The sequence below is a fragment of the Carcharodon carcharias genome, chromosome 9 (genome assembly GCF_017639515.1).
Source record: "Carcharodon carcharias isolate sCarCar2 chromosome 9, sCarCar2.pri, whole genome shotgun sequence".
Lineage (NCBI taxonomy): Eukaryota > Metazoa > Chordata > Chondrichthyes > Lamniformes > Lamnidae > Carcharodon > Carcharodon carcharias.
In genome coordinates, this window is record NC_054475.1 from 110,671,466 (window position 1) to 110,690,765 (window position 19,300).

Sequence of the window (19,300 nt, forward strand, 5' to 3'; positions counted from 1 at the left end):
GTTTCCGGGTGCTACGTCTAGGTGCCACCCCATTGCTCGGAGTGGTTTGTGAGACAACCTGCTGACTCTGCTGTCCTATTGGCCTAGATAACCTTGGCGGGCGTCCTCTGACCTGTGGAACCTGTGATGGCCCCACCTGGGAGGGAGTGGCCAGCTCCTGAACTGGCACCTCCCCAGTTGTCGCAGCCTCAATGGAAGCTACATTGACTGGCAGAGGGGCAGAGGAGCTGCTGCTCTCACCTGGAGCACCATGAGAAGAGCTCGCAGCAACGACAGGCAGCTGCTGCACCAACATGAGATCCAAATCTACCTCCTTGCTCACCGCAGATGGATGGGCACTGAGTGCCGGCGCTTGGTGTCCATAACATCTCCCACAATGGAAAACACCACCTGTGGCCAGAATCGCTGTGAGAGATTGCAGGTCAGAGTGTAACCCAAACATATTTTAATCCATTTGGTGGAAGCCCCTGTCTATGCGAGTCACCAATCTTTCATTGAAGGAATCCTGATGCTCTGCCCTGAGGGCAGATTCTTCACGTGCTGTCTGCCTAGCCTCCTCCGTCGCAGAGAGCAACTGAACCATTCCCTCATGCAACCCTGCCAGATGCAAACGCACTTCCTACCGCCTTTCCTGTAGCTGCTGCAATGGAGACAACTCCAGAGGCATGTCATCAGTGCCAGACTCAGTATGTACCTCGTCCCCTGCAGCTCTCCGACTGCTGGAGCTATCGGCACTCTCTGCCCCTACCATCTCCTCCAGTGATCGTGATGTGCCCTCTCCACTGTGACCCGGACACTAGCCGACGGTAAAGTCCACACCGAGGTGTGTGTGTCTGCGCTGGTGCCTGGCTGGCTGAAAAGATGTGCCGCAAGTTGCACTTGTTGGCCTTCAGGTGTGGAGGGGGGGCCGTGGGGTCAAAGTGCGGGTCGCTCTGGTGGTGATGCTGAAATTAACAACAAGCACAGTGCATCAGTTAGCGTACATTCAGTTCAACCTTTCATCCCTTTCTCCCCCAGCCTCATAAGTAGCTCACCCTTAAAGATCCTTAAAAGAAGAACATTGATGAAGTCCAAATGAGTCAAGACGGATGCCAAGCATTAAATGCACATGCAAACAGCTGGTTAGATGGCCTCATGAATGGCAGATGGCTTGTAAAGAACCAGAGGAGTGGGGAGAGTGCAGAGGTATCTGATGTGGATGCATTGTTGCCTGGATAGTTGCGCAGCTAAGGAAACATTTCAAACAGTTGTGTCATTTTCGGCTGAGCTCAGGAGATTGAGAAGTCATATTATTGCTCTTCATTCTGTAAGGAGAGGCATAGACCGGGTGGGCAGAAAGCAACAATTCCCCTTGGCGCAGGGATCAGTAACGTGGTGGTACTCATCTAAGTTGAGTGCCATGAGGTTCACAGCTGAGATGCTGAGGACCTTCTGGACACAGTAATGTGGGGCACATTGGCTGAAAGGGTGCAGGAGGTCCCAAACCCCCGAAAATGGAATAAGTCTTTGGGTGTGCATCGGCAATCCAATGGCATGTTAGACCATGGTGAGAGTGGTCACAAATGGGATAAGGTGACTTTGGAAGGTGGTGGAGAGGCGATTCCTCAAGGGGACAAGGGTCCCTCCTGTATGACCCAGACATCAGAATGCCTCAGTCTGTGAATGAGCAGTGTGGCAGCAATAACAATTGCAGCAGCCATCAGTGGTTTGGATGGAGGGCAGACAGAGTGGATGGGACTGTGGACCTCAAATACCTGCCCTCTGGACCCCAGCCTGGCCGCCCCCAGCTGCCCTGGCCTCCTGCCTCCTGCCCAGCTCCATGGCCTGCTCCTCGAATGGGGTGAGGTATTGGAAGAGGGCATGCCCACCACCAGTCCTCAGGCGCTCCCGGGCATTGTGGTTACTTTTTGCCTGCAAAACACATAAGGGGATTTATTAGGACAGGTCACTCATGTATTCTGCATGCACATGCCGCACCCCAACCACAGTGGCCCATCTGAGGCCTCCAGCGGCTCCTGTCCACACTACTAGTGATGAATCCCCAGAAGATAGTACGGCTGGTCCCAACCCTCTCCCCCAACGGCCCCCTTGGACACATTCGGTGTCCATCACTTTGAATAGCACACGGATCCTAGTGCCCATGGAAAGGAGAATCAAATAGGTGCGGCGCCGATGCCAGCAGATGGGACTTGCCCAAAAGACCTTGGGGCACCTCTTGGACCATGTCATTACCATCAACATGACATGTGTTGGAGTTCTGAGCATATGTCTACCGGCCTCCCCTGCAGCTTGCCCCAAACTACTCAAAAGCCACAGAAACCAACATATGTTGCGCAGAAAGCCCTTCTTCTCGTCAACCACTAAGGCTGATGTAAGCATTGTCAGCACCCATTTGCCCACCGAGCGTGCGACAGATGCCCTATGCGTTAATGGCAGCCATACATGGCCGGGGGATGGGGGCAAAGGCTAAGGCTGCCTTCTGCCTGAAGTAGCCCAGACAGACATGGTACTCACCCGTTCGGAGTCTAGAAAATCATTGAAGCATTTGTGGCACTGTGTGCCAGTTTGTCTGATGTCATCATGGGCACTTACAGCCTCGCCCACCTCCTCCCACACCTGGCTGGTAACATGGGGGGCCCTCCTCTCCCATCCTCAGGATATAGAACATCACGTCACTGGCCCACCCACAGAAAATGGTAGTGTGGCCCGTCTTGCCAGTGGCAATCACCCGCCACCGAGTTAGTCAGGCCCACCCGACCAACGAATGTAAAATTCTGCCCAGTGAGTTTTGGTAAACGCATTGGCAATAGGTGCTGTAACTTCCACAAGTGGTTTCACCTACACCATGTCCATTCAAGGGAGCCACACCACCCATGGCAATTTAATTAAGAACTTTTCGGAGACTTGAGGTAATTCTTAGTTTGTTTTGAAATTATAAAAGCAATCTAACTCTCGGTGGCCATCATAGCAGCTGCTGTTTTAGTTTTTTTGAAAATCAGTGTATTTCTGCCAGTAAAATGCAACAAGTCATTTTCAATATAAAGCATGGCTTCACAGCATTATGAAAACTTTCATTAGAGAGGAAATAGGCAGAATATTTCGTCTCATAGGGAAGAACACAATTAGAGGCCATCAATATAAGATATTCATCAAGAAATCTAATAGTGACTTCAGAGGTAGAGCTGGAAGTTGTCATCAAAGGACAGTAGATGAGAAATAGAAGGGGACCAAGGATATATTATTGGAGAAGACACAGAAGTAACTGTGCAGGAATGGAAAAAGAAACTGTTGCAGGTGTTTCTCTGGCTATGATTAGATAGATACAAATAGAACCAGGTGAATGCAATCCCACCCAGCTGGAAAACAGTGGAAAATCTTTGGAGAAGGATGCTGCAGTTAACCATGTCCAGTGCTGCAGAAAGGTTGCAAATGATGAGGAGAGATAGGCCAGAATTTTCTGGCCCCTGTGGCAAATGCAGCAAGTCATTCAACCGTCTATTGACTTCAACGGGCTGGAAGTTCCCGCCAGTGGGAGGGGCTGGTAAACCTTTGATAAGACCTGTTTCAGTACTGCAGTGAGGGGGAACATTATTGAGAGGATTCAGACATGTAGTTCCAGGAAAGATAGAAATGGATTTGGAGGTGACAACGTACTCCAGCAATTTGTAGAAGAAATGGGGATAGTAAATGGGGCGCTAATTATTAAGACGCAGGGTGGGGTGGGGGGTGTAGTCAAGTGTTTTTATTTCAGGAGAGAGGTGTTGACCACAGAGTGGAAGGGGAGGAGAACAATACCTGTGTAGAGAACCACTAACATGGGAGCAGGGAGGGAAGTTGGTTGATCAGAGGCTTAGTGGGAATAGGGTCAAGGGAGCAGGAAGTGGGTCTCTTGGATAGGATAAGCTGGGAAAAGGCTGATAGGAAAAAAGTATAAAAGATGCAAGTTCAGGGTAGCACAGGGGAGATCTGTAATGGTCATTTAGCCTGTTGAATTGGGAACAATGGGAAAGTGGTAGAGGTCGCTGATGGGATAAAACTAGCCAGATCTGGTGGTAAATGGCTAAACTAGATACCTGCCATTGGTGTCCAAGCCTTCATCTCCACATATGGATGCAGAGATGAGGGCAGTACCAGGAGAAACAGGCAGGAAAAGAGAGAGGAACGGTTTTAATGTGGAGGATGGTAGCCAAGGCGCAGGATAGGGTGCCCAAGGTGCAAAACATCGAGGCCCAAGTTGACTCGCAGCTTTTGCCTTTGCCTTTACCGGCAGCACTGCCACTCTCTCAAATAGCTGCCTCATGCAATAATAAAAACAAAAAACTGCGGATGCTGGAAATTCAAAACAAAAACAGAATTACCTGGAAAAACTCAGCAGGTCTGGCAGCATCGGCGGAGAAGAAAAGAATTGACGTTTCGAGTCCTCATGACCCTTCAACAGAACTAGGTGAATCCAAGGAGAGGGATGAAATATAAGCTGGTTCAAGGGGCGGGGGTGGGGTGGGGTGAGGGGGGGGGGGGGGGTGGGGGGGGGGGAGAAGTGGAGGGCGGGGTGTGTTTGTAGGGACAAGCAAGCAGTTATAGGAGCAGATAATCAAAAGATGTCACAGACAAAAGAACAGAGAGGTGTTGAAATTGGTGATATTATCTAAACAAATGTGCTAATTAAGAATGGATGGTAGGACACTCAAGGTATAGCTCTAGTCGGGGTGGGGGGGCATAAAAGATTTAAAAATAATGGAAATAGGTGGGAAAAGAAAAATCTACATAAATTATTGGAAAACAAAAGGAAGGGGGAAGAAACAGAAAGGGGGTGGGGATGGAGGAGGGAGTTCAAGACCTAAAGTTGTTGAATTCAATATTCAGTCTGGAAGGCTGTAAAGTGCCTAGTCGGAAGATGAGGTGCTGTTCCTGCAGCTTGCATTGGGCTTCACTGGAACAATGCAGCAAGCCAAGGACAGACATGTGGGCAAGAGAGTAGGGTGGAGTGTTAAAATGGCTTTAGGTCTTGAACTCCCTCCTCCATCCCCACCCCCTTTCTGCTTCTTCCCCCTTCCTTTTGTTTTCCAATAATTTATGTAGATTTTTCTTTTCCCACTTATTTCCATTATTTTTAAATCTTTTATGTCCCCCCACCCCCACTAGAGCTATACCTTGAGTGCCCTACCATCCATTCTTAATTAGCACATTCGTTTAGATAATATCACCAATTTCAACACCTCTCTGTTCTTTTGTTCTTTTGTCTGTGACATCTTTTGATTATCTGCTCCTATCACTGCTTGCTTGTCCCTACAACAACACCCCGCCCTCCACTTCTCTCCCCCCACCAACCGCCCCCCCACCCCCACCCCCTTAAACCAGCTTATATTTCACCCCTCTCCTTGGATTCACCTAGTTCTGTTGAAGGGTCATGAGGACTCGAAACGTCAACTCTTTTCTTCTCTGCCGATGCTGCCAGACCTGCTGAGTTTTTCCACGTAATTCTGTTTTTGTTTTGCCTCATGCAATACCTGGCCCTAAAATTGATAGCAGGACCTAGACAACTGAAAGTTCTGCCACAAATAGTGGGAGGAAAGAAGGTTGTTGAGGGGCAGGGTGGTGTGGAATGTGCAAGAAGCTGGAGGACAGTGTTAGATCAAGAGGTTGTGGGATATCCAATAGAAAAGGAGATCCAGCAGGGTGTAAAGAGGGCTGCCAATTATCTATGATTGAAATAACATTCAGATTTACAGGGTGGTTGTTAGTTCATAATGTAGAATGCCTTTTTCCATTCATCAGTTTCTGGAAATAGTACCACAATTGGATATATAGGCCTAATCTTAGGGTCACATCATGATATCTGGGGCTTCAGACAAATTCAAGTCCTTTGCGCTTCACTTTAGGAACCTTAAAATGTAAAAAATCTCAAAGTTTAGAGAACAACTCCTCTTATGCCATTTGAGAGATTTTCTCCACTTATACTGACCATCAGTCAGAACAGCCAACCAAGTGTAGATGTGGATTCGGGCCCCTTAATACTATTCCAAGGAAATGCTTTGATTCTCTACTCGATGCTCTATTCACTAAGTCCCAGGTAGAGGTGGAAGAATTAACATATTTTACACCTCTCCAGGCTACAGAATAATTTCAACCCGAGAGAAGATTTACCCCTGCAGCTGCAGAATTTTTGCCTGTTCTTGTTTAAAGCTTGTTTAGCAATGCCATAAACCTATCATGAACTGACAGCTGCCAATTTCCAGTGACTATCTTTGCTCGTTGGAGCTCAGTCTGAGGATCAAAGTGTTGATGTCTGACTCAGTTTTCCCAGTGGTTGGAGCAGACTGACTTGAATTGCACAGAGCTGCTGTTTTCTGCATGCTATTAATTGTATGGTTTACGTGGGATAGTCTGTCTGTTCCAACTCCATTAATTGTCTGGTGCCACTTCTTCTCCTTATGTTGAAACATCAATCTGTCTTGGGAGCTGCTGGTGCTAATTAAAAGTAACAATCATGGGTTCTTTGTTGTAGATGTATTTTTATAGCTTTTTCTTCTCACATAAAAGGATTATTATACTCAAAAGTAGATTCTGGTCCATTCGCTGTCAGATTGCTATGGCAATACTTTCCCAATATCAAAATGACCATGCTTTTTGGAGGGAGGGAGTGAATAATTAAACTTCTGGATATACACAGCAGGTCTGGCATCATCAATGGAGAGAGAAAAACAGAATAAATGGGCAGAATTTGATCAGCTCTGCGGCAGCAGGTATGGAGGCAGGGTCCAGCAAAATGGCATGGACCTGCATAGGACTGGTTCCTGATGTCTTCCACTGCTGACCAATTTTGTGAGGTGCGAGTGGTGGGATGGATCAGTGACAGACATATCGGCAGTGAACAGGTAATTAATGTTGTTAAACAGTTTGTTGTCAGGTGTTTTCTTACCTTTTTTCCAATTTTATGAATGGTGCACAGAATGTACGGAGGCTCAGACTTGGGCACAGCCTACAGTCAGGATTTGAAGCTGTCTGCAGGCTATGTCTTCAAGGAGTGACATTATCAAATTTGGAGACACTGCAGAGGTTGAGGCCAAAATGAAGTGCTGTTAGTGGAGGGGTGTCTTCCATGTGCACTTCAGCCAATGGAGGCAGGACAAGGTTTTTAAGAGGCTCCTCACAATGGAAGCTTCATTTGGATATCATGTCATTGCTTTCATATTTTGACTCCTCCAGTGAGGAGGAGAGTGACATAGAGATGAGAATGCAGCTCCATGCATGGCTGTGCAGTGGCCAGGGGACCTCCAGTGGGTCAATTGGACGTGCAGTGCACATGGAGGCAAGAGTGAAGGCTCAAGGTCACAGAAGGGACCACCCAGCTAAAAGTGTGTACCATTAGAGGTTGATAGAGATGTCCGAGCATCTATTAAGACTGCATCTCTCCAGGCAAGCAGTAGTGGAGCTCTGGAGTATGTTGAAGCAGGAGTTGATATCAATGGTGAGTGGCAGACACTCAATAACTGTTGCCTTAAAAATAAAATTTGCACTCAACATTTTCAGCTGTGGCTCATTCCAGGGATTGTCTGGAGATCTATGTGGCATCTCTCAGCCAGCAGCTCAGTGCTGCATAAAGGAGGTCACAGATGTCATCTACTGTCACGTTGGCCAATGTATCAAGTGCACAATGGATCAGGCCAAGAAGACTGAGAGGGCTGTCGGCTTTGGAGCCATGTTGGATTTCCCAAGTGCAGGAAGTGATTGGTTGTACTCATATACATCTACATGACACAAATCCACTTTGTTCATGCAGTACACAGTGAGCATGCATCTCCTTCCCTCTTCCTCTTTCTGTCCCCTGCTCTTTCACCTTCATCCATCCCTGTTCATCAGGGCTCTCTCAGACCAGCTAAGCATCTTTGTGATCAGTAGTTCCACTCCCTGAATGTCCATTTTGTGTGTGCCAACCATGTTTGGATCATGCAGGCATGCGCAAGGTTTCCAGGAAGCTGCCATGACTCCCTCATCCTTTGTTCCAATTTCTTCAATTCTTCAGGCCCTGAGTACCTTCATGGCTGGATCCTGAAGGCTGGGTCCTGGGAGATAAAGGGTATCTACTGACATAATGGCTTCTGACTCATATACACAATCCCAACACTTAAGCAGAGGACACAAATAACGACTATCATTCATGGCTACCGTCGAGCAAGCTATTGGCCTTTTGAATTTGAGATTTAAATGGCTCAATAGATCTTGGAGAGCCCTGCAGTATGTATCTTCAAGGGTATCCTGCATCATTGTGCAATTTGCAGCAAACAACAGTCTGATGCTCCAGTGGTGAGTAGTACTAGAGCCAGAGGAAGACACTGGGTGAACCACATCCTCAGAAGAGGATGATGAGCATGAGGAATCTGAATGCGGGTGCCAGTCCATTAAGATGGCACCATGGGGCCCAGCTGATCAGGCAGTGACATGCGTGGCAAGGAGACTCGCAACTCTCTGACCAGCAGCCGCGTTAAATGAGGACAAGTGCAAGGGGCCACCGAACCAAGAAGTTCTCTCCCAGAGGTGGCCTTGTTGACCTTTCATTACAGGCCCTTACCATCTCTCTGTACCAGTCAGCACTTATACACTAAGGTTTTCTGCCAACACAAGCAACACATGAGGCTCGCATTTACAGGCCATCCATATATTTGATTCCAAATCTGGTCACTGATGTCTGATGCACAAAGATAAATACACATGTCATAATGTTTTACATGTCAAGAACTTAACTCTTGCAACACATTAAAGGCTTCTGCACTGGACATATCTCATATTATCAGTGAAACCCTGGTGTTAGTCCATGTTTTATGTGCTCCCTTACTGTTAAGGTGCTCACCCTGCACCTCAAGTTGATGTGGAGCAGGCTGCTGCCTTTCTGTGGTGCATGAGATAGCTGTGGCGTGTGGCCTCTGAGTGCCTGAGACTGACAAGGATCCAGCACATTCGGGCCCACCTGTACCTGCTTAGGGGCTGTATCATTCATCATACAATATGCAGTGTTGATGTCATCATCAAGGGGCTGAGGGTCCATTTTCAGTGGAGCCACAATCCATTTGTCTCTCTTAGGGTTGCCACTCTTTCAATAGAGGACTCCATACACTCACATTCCAGAGAATTGGTGCCACTCTTGGCATGGATGAACTTCTCCATCATTTGCAGATGGAACTGCACTGTCTCAGGAAGCTCTGACAGATGTCTGCACATTTCACGCTGCTGCAAAGCACCTGCTGCTTTGCTGATGACACCTGAGGCTCACCATCTGCATGAAGCTGAGCATCACTGGGCTTCCCCTCACTCTTCTAAGGAAAAATGGTCTCAGCTGTCACTCCTCTGCTACCTCCTCCTGCATGTCAGTTCAGTGCTCGCCAAATATTGCCACCCATTCTACACACAACAAAGCCCATTGATGTGAGTGTATCTGCACTGGAGGAAGATGTGCTGGAATCCATTGACATAGTGCCTTCAGGTACTGCGTCCTCTGAGCTTTTCCATTATAACAGGAGTCCTCATCTCTTCCTGATCTGATATTGTACCTGCTGGAGAGACAAGGTTAAAATGAAACGGCTGCGCTTTCAATCAACCCCGGTGCATTTTCTTGGTCAGAAGTTTCCTCTGGTGTTAAAGATCCACAGAGAGGTCACAGTTCACAGGTGGTCTAGGGGATGTTGGACAAACTTGTCACTTTATTCACTCTCCATTGCTTCCACACCTGCCTTGCCCTCAGAGACAGACTTCCCTGCTGTGACCCATCTGACCTCTGTGGCCGCCTCCTCCATTGGCATCACAATGACAATGAACGGCAAAAAAATCTAATGTATGAATTTCTCTTAATCCTAAATGTGATTTTACCATGTTTTTCCCCTGTAGATAACGTTAAAATGGACACAACCTTTTTCAAGTATGAAACCAGTCCAAGCTAACTCTGTGGAACAACAGAATTGATGTGAACCAACCTTTTGAAAAAAGATCACTGTAACTGTTGATAATCATCATTGAAAACATTTCCATCTTCTTTCTATAGTGATCAGGCTATTATTATTTAATTGGGCATTATCAACATTTTAGGGCTCCATGGAGCATATGATGAGGAAAATAACAACACATATAAAAAGTGTCTAAAAACACCTTTGTGTAATAATGTCAACATTCAGGTTTCATTGTCTAATAAAAAAGATGATCACCAGATAGCTCATTTGTGATTTAGTGCTAGATTAGGGAGCTAGATGGACCTGAGTTCTAATTCTCTTATAATTCATACATAGGGTGGAATTTTACTACAGCGGGATTTTACAGTCCTGCCGAAGTCAATGGAGTATCGAATGGCTCATCGCATTTTCCGGCCCTGTCCCTGCCGTAATGGGACCATAAAATTCCGGCCACAGCCTTGAACTATTCTTTCAATGTGGGTAAAATAAGTACCAGATGTGGGGGGAGGCCAGAGATTGTGCAAAATAGTTGCAAAACTCTTATAAATACCTTCAATTTCCACTCATGGCTGTCAGCAGCAGGAAATAAGACCAGCAATATCTCATGTTACTGCCTGGTGGTGACAGAAAAATCAATCAATCTCTCTCTTCATCACCCACTCACTCTCACACAAAAAAAGATGGCTGTATGTGGGCAAATTTAAGTTTGACCCCTAATGGGTGAGGCTTGGCAATTTGACTGCAGCATCCACCCAGGTCACAGTTGGGGAGCCCAAAGCATTTTCAGGTTTGAGTCTCATTTAAGTTTTACTGGCAAGCTTTGGGTGCCAAACAGGTGTCAGTAATAGCTTACCTGTTGAATTGCTCAAAAAAAATTAGACCGCTTCCGTAGACTGGCCTGCTGGCAAATATAACACCTGTTTAAGAAGGTTGTCCAGGTGATTAGGCCTTTCAATGCCTGGACCAAGTGGGACCAACATACATTTTGCTTATATACTGTTTCTGCATAAAAATTTTCAACCTGGGGACCCATCCGGCATATATTTGATTATTTATATAACCTTCTGCCTGTTTTGGACAGGAATGCTTAAAGGCCTGCATGAATCAAGCAGATAAATGGGTGTGTAAGGTTCCCACAACACTTTCTTCTGCCTGTCATCTGTTTTTCAGGCACAAGACAGATGCTGACAGTTGAAAATTCCCTTCTCTACCCCTACTTGTTTCCTATAATTTACCATTTAGTCCAAAGTTATAATAGTTATCTCATACAATATTTAAGCAGTGCTTTGCTCCATAGTAGGCTTTGCTATCACATTCTGTGCACAAGAGGCAACAAAATCCTCTGGTCTCTCTATTTCCAGTTGAACCAAAACTCCATTTTAGAGAGGTTTTCACATTTTCATGATTGTTCTGTATTCAGGAGCTTTAAATATCACTAAATATTTAGTTGTAATAAGGATAGAATGTTACGTTTTATTGAGGTTCCCTCCATGCCAACCAGATAAGTTAGAAGATATTATTTTACTAAATTTCACATAAAATAATTCCAGGATCTAGTGTCATTCATTCTCAATCTCACTTTTGCAGGTTGGGTTTATTCTACCTGTCCTTGCAGTTTGCTTCAGTTATAACTGATTCTATTAACTCCATACAGAATATAGTCAAGAACATTTTTTTGTTTGAAATCTGACAAGTTAATCAGCTATACATCCATTTCATTAACCTATTTTATTTGTCCATAGATTGGGGCAAATCTCTGGGTTTTTAACTCCCAGTACATTCCCTATTAGAAATATCTTCCAGTCTTTGTTTGATTAATCTTTTTATAACATCATTTTGGGTTGCTTTGAGGCTCGGCTTTGTTCCGGGAACAATCAGGAAAGACCTGCGGCAAAAGTTCCACAAGATGGGTCACTTGGGGAAAGCTCGTTTTGCAGCAAATGTTAAATCAATTTATTCCCTCACAGCTTAAAGAAAAGTCTTTTTTGCTTTATTTAAATTCGACATCAGCACTCATGGGGGATGGTATGATGATGTTACTATCTACCAATGGCATCCCCACAAACTTTGGAAGACCTTCCCAAGATAGCTTCAAACAATAAGACATGCAGATCTAATACATGTACATGAGTTGCCTAATGGCATCATATGGTTGATGTCATGAAGAGGTTAAACGGAGACTGCAAATACAAAGAAATGCATTTAACAACATGAAGGAGTTTGTGCGTAACCCTAAAATTAGTCCAATATTAAGAAATGGATTATTTAAGTGTTGTAAGTCGTCAAAAGCATTGTATTGATAAGATTGTACGCTGAGCACTAATGTAAGAAGACTGGGGATTTTTCTGATCTAATAATAAAGGCAGCTCACCACCACCTACTCAAGGGCAACTAGGGATGGACAATAAATGTTGGCCCAGCCAGCGAAGTCCATATCCTGTGAATGATTTAAAAAATATATGATAAAGGTACTTGCGGAAAAATTAACTGGACCACTGCCCCTTGGAAACACTATCCGAAAGCACACTGTTAGTTTTCACATGTACGCTGACAATACCCAACTCTACCTCAACACCCCCTCTCTCGACAATTCACTGTTGTTAAATTACCTGAGCTCCAGCGCTGAGTGAGCAGAAATTTCCTCCAATTAAATATTGGGAAGACTGAAACCAGTGTTTTAGGATCCCCCCACCACACCAAACTCCGTTCCTTAACTAAAAACAAAAAAACTGCGGATGCTGGAAATCCAAAACAAAAACAGAATTACCTGGAAAAACTCAGCAGGTCTGGCAGCATCGGCGGAGAAGAAAAGAGTTGACGTTTCGAGTCCTCATGACCCTTCTGTCGAAGGGTCATGAGGACTCGAAACGTCAACTCTTTTCTTCTCCGCCGATGCTGCCAGACCTGCTGAGTTTTTCCAGGTAATTCTGTTTTTGTTTTCCGTTCCTTAACTATTGACTCCATCCCTCTCCTGGACAACAATCTGAGATTAAGTAGTCTCTTCCCAACCTTGGTGTCAAATTTGCCCCTGAAATGAGATTCTAGCATTATATTCATGCCATCATTGAGACTGCCTATTTTTATTTCTTTGACATTGTAGGACTTTGCCCCTGTCTCAGCTCTTCTTCTACTGAAACCCTGATTCATGCTTTCATTACCTGTAGATTTGACTATTCCAACTCACACTTAGCTGGTCTCCCCCATTTTAATCTCTGTAAACTTCAGGTCATCCAAATCTTTACTGTCCATGCTTTAACTTGCAGCAATGCCCACTCCACTATCACCCCTGTGCTTGCTGACCTCCAGGTCAAGCAACATCTTGATTTTAAAATACACTCCTTGTTTTCAAATCATGCCCCCCATCCCCGTTCCGCCTAGATTTTGTAATTAAGCTTCCGTGCTAGATTTTAGTGTGACTCAACCATTTTTAGATTAATTTCATGTTTATACTCATTGTAATCAGCTAACAAAGTCAAAACGTCATTTTGTGCTAACACTGGGATAAGAAGCCATTTTGCGTTCTGTACTTTATAATCATTCATGTATTAATTAAAAGTTATTAATAATTAAGAATCAGCCAGAAACAGATGATTGATCAAATAGTGTATCACAATTAATTTATAACTGAAGAAATAGTAATTAATCAAGTAGTTATGTTAAAGCTGGATTTAAAACCTTATACATTTAAAAACTATTTGATATGTCTGCTTTGGATGCATATCAATCAGATATGTTGTACTAAGCTCAGCAAAAACCATGACCAAATGGACAATAGACAATTATGCGAAGTCAGATAACAAAAGACACTGCAAAAGAAACATTGTCCTTTCAAGACATGATGTATGTAGATAATCAACCTGTAGTTAAAACAAGCCAACAATTACATTAACCATTTATGAAATTACAGAGGCATGTTCTGAGATGAGGTATTGATAATTCAGGGGATAAGAGTAAAAGCTTTGAACAACATAGTTGCTAGCTAGTCATGTACTGAATTTAAAAGAATTGCTGTCAACAAAGGAACAGGAGGACAAGCTTATTCTTCAGCAACCTGATTACTCGTTTGAAGCTGTAAAGTCTATTTTGTGTTGTTAAATATACCTTTTCCTTTTCAAAATAAACTTTCTCTCTTAATTTACTACTCAAGTCCATCTTGCCTTATGGTTATGTCTTGTTCAAGCCAAAACATTTAATTGATTTTATTGGGTTAATCTGAAGTCAGATAATTGCACAATTGAGGATTAAGGTAAATTAAAATAGTATGTATTAAAAAAAACTATACTTTGTAACCTCCTCCAGTCCCACAACGCTCGAGATATCTGTTTTCCTGTAATTCTGGCCCCTTGAGCAGCCTTGATTCAATCACTCCACCATTGGTGGCCATGCCTTCGGTTGCCTATGCCCCAAGCTCCCTAACCTCTCTCGTGTTCTTCCTTTAAGACACTCCTCAAAAACTACTGACTTGACCAAGCTTTTGGTCATCTCCTTTAATTTCTCCTTAGGTAGCTCAGTGTCATATATTGCTTTATAATGCTCCTGTCGAAGGATGTTTTGTTATGTTAAAGTTGTTCCATCAATATAAGTCTTTGTTATGGACAAGAAGAATGTTAATGAGAGGCTCCTTGAATTACCTCAAGGAAAGAGAAAAGCCATGAAACTGATTAACAGGAGAGGAGGATGCTAATTCTAATGCAAGTGTAACATCAAAGGCTGATAAAATTCATTAGTACAGGGACAGAAAAATAAATTCCACTGATCGCCAATCCTGGAAGTAGAGACAGAAGAGAAAAAAAATGTTCATTTTAAGGGAGTAAAAGCAAAACATTGGATTTTGGAGATCTGCAACAAAAACAAAAAGTGCTGGAAAAACTCAGCAGGTCTGGCACCTCTGTGGAGAGAGAAATAGAGTTGACATTTCGAGTTCAATATGACTCTTCTTCAAAATTTCTTCAGATTTTAAAGGGGATGGATTTTGCAATCTTTCTTTCTCCTGCAAAGGTCTTTCCCCTAAATTCTTCCCTTATATTCCAGAAGATGTTGATTCATGCTGCAAACTGTCTCACAGCTGCCGACGACTATTTGAATGGTCTGAACCATAATCATTTGCAAATCATTCAATTTTGGTTGGAAATAGAAAGAAACAACAGACAAGCATGACTCTATCCTCACCTGTGAGTTAGTGCATGTAACACATTAATTATTATAGGGGTTCAGAATTGAATAGAATAAATAATTATGTTGGCAAAGGTATAGGACTATAAAATGCTCAAACTAACTTTATTGAACTATGGGCAGAATTTTGCCCTTGGCGGGCGGACTCTGCGGGAGCGGCTGGGAAGCCGACTGCCAACTACAATCGCGATTTCAAGCTGCCGGGCCAATTACGGCCCACCCAGCAAGAAATGTGAGTGGCAGCGCTGAGTGCTGCATGTGTGTGTGTGTGTGTGTGTGTGTGTGTGGGGCGGGGAGGGGCTGGGGGAGGGGGGGAGAGTGCGAGCCAGCTGAGTGCAAACTTTGCGCATGCACACAAGTGAGTGCTGCATAACCTCCCTAAGGCACAGAGCTGCCTCGGGGATGAAGGGACGTAAAAAAAAAGAAAAACATAATAAAACATGTCCCCTCATGTGACTCTGTCGCATGAGCAGGGACATGGTATTAATGAAATGTTAAAGTTTTTATTTTTATTTGTTTTTGGAAAGCTCATCCCACCCGTGGATGAGGCTTTCAAAAAAGTGCAAGCCTTTTCGCTTGCCTGCCAACTATTAGACTGGATGGACAGTGAAAATTTTATACTAATTAATAACTTAATGGCCTTAACTGGCCTTTTAATTGTCAGCAGACGCGCTGCCGGCACTGGAGCACAACTGGCGACTGAACTGTTGCGTGACTGCGCACTGATGCAGCACGCTCGGTCGACGTCAACATGTTTCATTTCATGCTCAAGCGGGCTGGGCAACCCCCACCCACCGAGCGAAAATTTCTGCCCTATTTTTCAAAGTTACAAGGATATGAATAGGACACTTGACAGCTGATGAACAGGCAAATAACATCATGCAGAATCTAGCTTACAAACTGATTTCTTTCAATTCAATTGTCTCATTTTATAAATACCCCACAGAAGCTGAATCCTCCCAATCCAATTTGTGTTTTATCGTTCAAACTACAGGGCAGCTGGCCTCTTTCATCCAGTTCCCTGTCTTATTTTAAACTGAGTTTAGAGCTTTACACATCCAACTGTCTGGATGTTATCCACAAAACTGAATCTTCCACACAGTCCCCAGCCTTGCAATCTCTTTACTTTAGCCCACAGAAATACTACTGGTCTCTTTCATCCAGGCCTTCAGTCTTTAATTCCATCATAGAAAACTAACACTTCCCCTCCTGCTCTCTGCTTTAACTCAACCAGGAAACTAAACGGTTACACGTTCCCTGAATGATATTCACAATACACAACCCAACTGGTCCCTTCTAGTCCCTGTTTACACCTAAAGTACTGATCAGAAGACCAGGGGAAAAGATGCATCTTCTGATGTGTGGAACAACGTTGCATTGTTTAGTGAGGAACAAGGAAAGTTATAAGCAAAATACTGCGGATGCTGGAAATATGAAACAAAAACAAAAATAGTTGGAAAAACTCAGCAGAACTGATGAAGAGTCATACAGACTCGAAACGTTAATTCTGTCCTCCTCTTCACAGATGCTGTTAGACCTACTGAGTTTTTCCAGCTATTTTTGGTTTTGTTGTGACAAGGAAAGTTATGTGTTCTGTGTTCTGTGAGTGGTCAAAGGGTGATGTCACCCCTCATGGTCAGAGTTCTTATGAATGGTTTCAAAATGTCCTTTTTGACTGTTACAAGATACCCAAGAGGCCTAGCATTCTATATTCCCTTAATGAGGTCCATCCTGTCAGTGTTTTGATAATCATAGGTATTGGGACCAATGGAATGTTTGCAATAAAAACCAACCCATACCTGACTTCTTATAAAAATGGGCTTTTAGTCACTTATTACCCATATCCTGCCTTGGAAATGCAGCACACACACAGGAAACAAGTATTTCATGCTGATTTCTGTTTGCAAAGGTGAATTGACCATCACTATTTTTCACTCCCTTAACCATTCTGCTCCCACAAAGATCAAGCTAACAAATTCAGTAGTGACCAATTTGACTAAATCCAATCATGTCTCATGTATATTCTCACAGCAAAACAAGCATAACTACAGTCATAATATGCAGCTGAAATTTGCAATGTCATTCCAATTATTTCAGTCATGTTACAGTATTGAAGTTGTAACCCTATTTATAAAGGAGGGGTAATCATTTTATGAGAAATAACATGTAACAAAAATTGTTATTCCTCCCACCACAAGCAGCAGTGTGATTTCCAGCTTTGGTCTCTGGATAGTCAACAATAACAGGAAAGCAAATTTCTTTTTCTTGTCCCAGCTCAGGAGTTGCTGAGGGTAATTGTGGGACCTTTGCCACTACCCTGGCTGAGATACACGACCTTATCACACAACCAGCAATTTAACGAAGGACCCTTTCTGGCCTGAATGGAGTCGTTCCACACTGTGTAATGTACTTATTGACTGAACCTGCAAGAGTTCCTTTTTCTATGAGGTAAGAGAACCCTTCTAAATAGAAATGAAAAAGAATTTGAATAAACCTGATTATTGACCTTTGCATGGGAAGTGTCCATGGTGACCCTAACAATCAAGTATAATTGATATAGTTATAATTGAACATTTCAGACAAGCTATTTATCATTACGCGTGGGAGTTTTTTTCTTTGCATGCAGGTGGTTGATGGGTCACCCTCTAAATTATATGTCTTAGAAAAAGAGGTAGGTAATAATTTAGCAAGCCTGCTATTATGCAGCACTAACTTCCTCTTGCACAATTCATTGGCAATTGAAAATATTACTGATAGCTTGCCATGCCCCTAGAGTAATAGTCCATTAGAATGTCTAAAAGTGGAGGCCTTAGATGTACAACATTAAGTAGCCTACTGGAGACTGTTAATACATGATCACTCCTGTCACTCTCAAAGCCCTTGCAATTCCTTGACAATCCTTTAGAAACTGCAAATCCACCTTAGCAGTTGAACCAGGCAATCAATCATTTGGAAGCAAGAAGAGAAAGTGTTCACTGGGAGCATCAGGGAGGCAATTAAATGACACTGTAGTGCAGAATAAGAATGGTGAGATTTCTGCTCCCTCAACTGATTTATTTTAGTCAGCATGTGTTTTGCACACATTGGAACAATTAACCCCTCTTCATTAAGACATGGTGTGACTCTAATTTCCCTCGATTTTCTTGGCAAACTGAGGTGTTCCATTCCAACAACAGTATGAGTTTAAAACGCGGTACACTAGTTCAGTCACGCAATTTTCAGTTAGTCAAAATGACAGCATTTTAACATTTGGCAGCAGGATTGACGCTGAGACCAAACTTAGACAAGCTAAATATAAATAGCAATTTAATTGGTTTAAAAATCTGATCTGATCTGTGGTTTTATGTAAAAGAAGGAATAGAAAATGAACAATTTGAGCTGAAGCTGTCATATCACAGTGGCTATTTTCAACATACTAAAATTATATCATCAATATTATGGGAATATGGTGCAGAGACTTTGTTTTCCACCCACCATGTTAGAACTTCCAAAATGACAAAATCCAACTCCACAAAATAACTGTTGACATATATCTGCTTTCAGAAAAAAATTACATTGGCTTTCTGTTGTCTTCTTTACAAATCATTTTTCAAATAATTTTAATGTTTAGGTTGAGGAATTGTATTGAAAGGAGCTGCACTGTTTTTCAAATCTAGGCAGAGTGGGGTGGCCACTGGCCTTTTCCCTATGAGATCTGCTGAGTGGATTTCCTTGTTGCTATAACTTTAGTGGATACTTGACAAAAGCCTTGCTTGCAGCTGACTCAGAATTTTGTCTCACTTCAAAAAATATGAGCATGAAACCTAAACTGATACTGCAATGCGGTATTGAGGGAGTGCAGCGATGTTGGAGGTGCCATGTTTCAGAAGAGATGTTAAACCGAGGCCCTATCTGCCCTCTCAGGAATACATAAAAGGTCCTGTGAAGTTATTTGAAGAATAACAGCAGAACTCTCCCTGATTTACCAGGAAATGTTTATCCCTCAGTCACTAAAACAGATAATCTGGCTGGTCCTTATCTTGTTGCTGTTTGTAGAACCTTTCTGTGTATATTCCTACAGTTCAAAATTACTTCAGTTGTTGTGAAGTGCTTTGGGGCATCCTAAGGTAATGAGAAGCACTACATAAATGCAAAACCTTTTTTCTTTATATGTGTTGCGTGTTTTCCCCCTACCATGGAGTAGCATCTAA